This window comes from Corvus brachyrhynchos, unplaced genomic scaffold, assembly GCF_000691975.1.
Source record: "Corvus brachyrhynchos isolate BGI_N302 unplaced genomic scaffold, ASM69197v1 scaffold200, whole genome shotgun sequence".
Lineage (NCBI taxonomy): Eukaryota > Metazoa > Chordata > Aves > Passeriformes > Corvidae > Corvus > Corvus brachyrhynchos.
In genome coordinates, this window is record NW_008236184.1 from 4,420,141 (window position 1) to 4,424,733 (window position 4,593).

General features: G+C 59.1%; 1 protein-coding gene across 1 annotated transcript in view; it reads left to right on the forward strand.

Annotated features, from left to right (window-relative positions):
* The first annotated feature begins 21 nt into the window (after window positions 1-21).
* FURIN (furin, paired basic amino acid cleaving enzyme) overlaps window positions 22-4,593 on the forward strand; it is an 18,234-nt gene continuing 13,662 nt past the window's right edge. Inside the window, exon 1 of the mRNA XM_008637270.2 lies at window positions 22-3,614. The gene's annotated coding sequence lies outside the window, so the exon portion shown is untranslated. The remainder of the gene's footprint in view (window positions 3,615-4,593) is intronic.

Here is a 4,593-nt window from a genome sequence, read left to right on the forward strand (position 1 = left end):
CCGTGGTTGGTAGGGGATTTTCCGTAAGCAGCCCGGTGCTGCCTGTGTCAGCATGTCTCGGCTTCCGCGAAGTGCGAGGCTTCACAGTGTCGAAGCGAGTGGCTGGTGCGGGATGTCCCTGTGTGCGCATCCTGCCGCAGAAGAGAATCGTTTCTCTTAAGTTGGGTAAAACTGCATCACAAGCCACTATGGCCACATCTGCCGCCTTCTACCTGCTACCTTCTGCCGGCTTCTACGAAGAAAGGAAGAGGTTTTAAGGAAGAGGTTTTATTTCCCATGAAATCTGCTTGCTGGCAGGGAAATTTAGGAAGCGGAGGGGCAGAGCTATGCTTTAACAGTGCCCGGGCAATACTGGAGTGGGTGCTCTCGTGCTTGTGTGGCAGAGGCCATGTAGGGTGAGGCCAGCACTGACAGCCAGGAAAGCCCAATGCACATGTGCTTTTCCAGTTGGTGGGTCAGCACTGGAGCACGATCCCTAAGGGAGTACAGGGAAGTGTTTTAGTGTCCTTGGTCTGGGCTGGGAGATGTCCATCTGGCAGCATCTCCTGCAGCCAGTCTAGGGGAGAGCAGACACAATTCTTGGTAGCAGTACCACCCTGGTCTGGTCCCAGAAGTGGCTGCAGAGGTTCCAAGGCCACCACGGATGTTGGCTCTCTCCTGGGGGACTCTCCTTTGCCTACAGAAATGCCAGGGCTGGGCAGATCCAGTTGGGTGACCACGTTCCAGCCAGGCTGCAGGCAGGGGTGGCTGCCCCAGGTGTGGTGGCAGGTGGGCCCAGCCCCTTGCAGCACCAGCTGGTTGTGCCTGGCATCCCAACTCAGTCCCTGCTCTAGTTCTGGGGAAGGGTCTCCCTGCAGCGCCCTCCATACAGACCTATTTCTGCCTGCGGCAGAAATGGGGGCTCTGTCCAGGGCTCTCCTGCTTCAGTGTGTCCCTTCATGGGACAGGGTTTGCAGGGCTCCCTTGATGCCCTGAAGCTGGTGGTTTGCCTGAGCAACTGAGGCATCCGTGCCTTTATAATCCTACAGCACCTACAGCCTCTGCCAGGAATGAGCAAGAGTGGATCTGTGAGCTTGTTGGTGTGCTTCTGGCCTTTGAGTCCAGATGACAACCAGAGCACTCACTCTGTGTTTATGTTGTTAATGTTGAGGGTTGTCACAGTGTGTTCCCACCTGGTGAGTCCTGTGCCACGTGGCAAGGAGTAAGCTTTAACAGGACTTGGAGAAACAGTTGGCCAAGTAGGTAAGAGGAAGCTTGGGGATTGCACACAAAGGAGATACTGTCCCATTCAGGTGAAGCAAAACTAAAGACCTGGACAAACAGGGAAATGCCTTCAGTTCTGTGGCTGCAGGTGCTGGAGGCCATGGCAGGAAGACGCCCTTCACTGTGATGTCTCTTTGCCCCATGTTCCCTTTCCCCAGTGCAGTGGCTGCTGACATCTTGGCTCTGCAGCACTTGGCAGTTGGCAGCTAGGCTGTGGTGGGAGGGGAGGCACTTCGTAGGGCTGAGCCCCCCTTCCTGGGGGCCATGGAAGGCTGGCAGCCGCTCCATGAGTAAGCCTGGAGCATGGGCAAGTCTGCCCCTCAGTGCTGTGCCAGCCGCACCTGCTCGTCTTTGGGCTGGGTTTGTGTGTCCGTGCCTGCAAGCACCCCCTCCCCAGCCCACCGAAGCCCATGGGCACACGGCATTCATACTGCTGGGCTGCAGGTGGGCTCCCAGCCTGGTGTCCCCTGCACATGTGTGCTTGTGTTCCTGTGCGTGTCACTTGTGTGGAACCCCCCAAGTGCCACAGGCACCTTATGGATTTGGGCTGGGCAAGGATATGCCTGCACCTGCACAGCAGGTGATGACAGGGTGCTGTCACAGGACAGGTGATGGAAGGGCACATCCTGCAGCCCAGAGCAGGGGCAGAGCCAGACTAGGCTGTGGATCTATACCTTGGCAGCATTAGGACTGCTGCTGACAAAGCCTAAGGCAGATAGTTACAGAACCCACCTTGAGCAGCTGCTGTTTGTATCTGCAGCTGCAAGCCAAGGTCAGGGTGTTTGGGCTGGGCTCACATCCCTGCATGTGGCTACAGTGAGATGTTGTGTCTGGGAGCCAGAGATTAATAGAGGCGCTGGAGCCAGCAGGACCCTGTGGAGCACAGATCCTGCCTGGGCCACGGCAGTCCCATCTCCCTGGGCACCAAAGGGCCTGCTGGTAGTATCCAATGTGGAGGGGAGGAGGCGCACTGGAGAGACTGCAGGGAAAGGGACTGCAGCCTCAGCTGCGGGAGAGTGTGAGGATGTGTGCAGGGAGAGGGCTGGACAGCACAGCAGAGGGGCTGTGGGCTCACCTCTGCTGGCATGGGGGCAGGCTGCTCTGTGCTGGGTAAACCTTCAGGTATTGATTTGGTCTGTCCAGATATTTCTGCCTGCTGTTGCTGCCTGTTACTTGTTTTTCTCTGCTGGTTTCTCTGGGTGGGCTCTCTGCCCTTCCTTTGCTGTTGCCCACTCACTGGCTGCTTTCACCTGCAATCCTGCAGGTCCCCCAGGCTGGGGTGCCTGCAGGCAGGGGTGCAGCTCCATGCTGCTCTGCCTCCCAGGGAGCTTAGGCAGATAGGCAGTTGTATCACGGTTGGGCTTGTGCAATCTCTGCAACCTGAAAGCTAAAAATGGACATGGTTTTTCCATGAAGTGGGTTTCTATTGATTGTGTGCGCAGCCAAGCCACACCACAGAGTGTGCTCGATGAAGGGCAGTGTGGGGGGCTCTCTCCCAGCCCCGGTGAGCAGTTTGGCCCCTGTGGCTGTAGTGAGAGCCCCAGGGGATCCTGGTAGAGCAGACCTTGCAGGATGGGACAGTATGGCTGGCTGGCAGTAGTGCTGCCAGTTTGCTGGGCACTGCCACAAGGAGCAGCTTCTCCTGCTGTCTCGTGGGGTGCGCTGGTGCCTCTGAGCCATGGTCCCCAAGTCTGAGAGGAGGGTCCATGATCCTGGCAGATGAGCTGCAGTAGCTGCTTCACCCCCTTGCTGCATTGTGGCTGGGGGTAGAGAGGGGTGCCTGGCAGCCCTGTGAGGTGAGTGGGGCACAGCAGCTGCTCAGATCCATGCTGGTGCCCTCACTCTCTGCCTCTTTCTGCAGCTGGGCCCCAGGGGGCTGCTAGGACAGCAGGTCTCTTCCCCGTCCGTGGCGTTGTGCCACCTGCAGCCCGGTGCTTCCCGACGCAGGCGTTTTCTTTGGCCGAGCTGTGGGGTCAGCGCGGGTCCCAGGCCAGTGGTTTACGTAAGAGCGCGGTATTTCCTGCCTGCCTGCCCCGCAGCACCGCGATAAGCCCGTGGTGACAAGGGCCCTTTGTCAGCTCCTCTCCTCAGCACCGAAGCTCCTCACCTGCCTAGGCACGGCTGCCAGCGCCCAAAGGAGGCATCTAGAGATAAGGTGCATGGGTGGGGCAGGCAGCCCACCTCCCATCCTCCCTCCCACCACCCGTCTGGACTCTAGCTCCGGACCTGCCCCTGTCCGTGTATTGTCCATATAACGCCACGGGGCACAGCCGGTTCCCTGTGCCCCCAAGGGCCGGCCTGGGCTTGCCAGCTGCAGGGACGACTCCTGAGCATGCTGCAGTGACACTGGGGTGAGTGCTGCCTGTCTGGTAGGTGCCTTCTCCCCACTGGCAGGACTGTGGCTTTGAAGGTGGGCCTGGGGCACCACAGCCCCAGGGTGCCAGGGGCGGCCCAGCCTGAATACCTGTGGCCAGGGTGCTGCCCTGCAGAACTAACCCAATTTAGCACAGCAACCTGCCCTGTGCTAGATTTTCTGGGCTGTTCTCAGCATCTCGGTTACCAAGGTGACTGTTTCCTGTGTGATTGCTAATGCTTCACGATCTCGATCATGGTATCCGAGGGACTTCCTTTTCTCTGTAAGGAGCACTAGGACCTGCTCCTGCCCGGGGCTGCCAGACCCGTCGCAGGTGTGGAGAATTCAGGTCAGTTTGGGTTCAGGTCACTTTGGGTTCTGCTGCATTTGTGTTGCTAATGACACGGTCCCGTGCCCACAGCGGGTTGTTCTTTACAAATGACTGAAGCTGTGTTTCACTTCTCACCTTTTCTGCTTGGTGGAAATCTCTCTCCTGAAACGGGGCTGATAGATTTTCCTTCTGTTGCTCCTTTCCAGACAGTTTCTCTGTCAGGCTGCTGCACACCAACCTGGGGTTGCAGCCCCACGAGATGGACCTCATGGGAAGTGCCATTCCCGCAGCCTGGCTGGGGAAGCTCCCGGCTCCGGGGTCTGCCAGGGCTGGAACAGGCTAATCTGGCGGGGCTCGTGTCCTGCCAGCTGCATGTCGCAGCATAACGCACCACTTGCTGCACCAGGTGGGAGACGGGGCGTCTTCTGCGTGCCCTTCACTGCAGGCACCCTTATACCCCTGGTCAGTGCCGCGGGCCCATGGTCGGGGTTCACGGCTCTCACAGGACAGATCCGGGTTTCCCGCCTGGGCTGGCACAAGTAGCCCCCGGGTGGCAAGGACAGCCCCATGCTCGGCTGCAGGAGAGGCCGCGCAGAGCCCCGGGCCGTGCCCGGTACTGGCGAGAGGGAACGGCCCCGATTCTGGC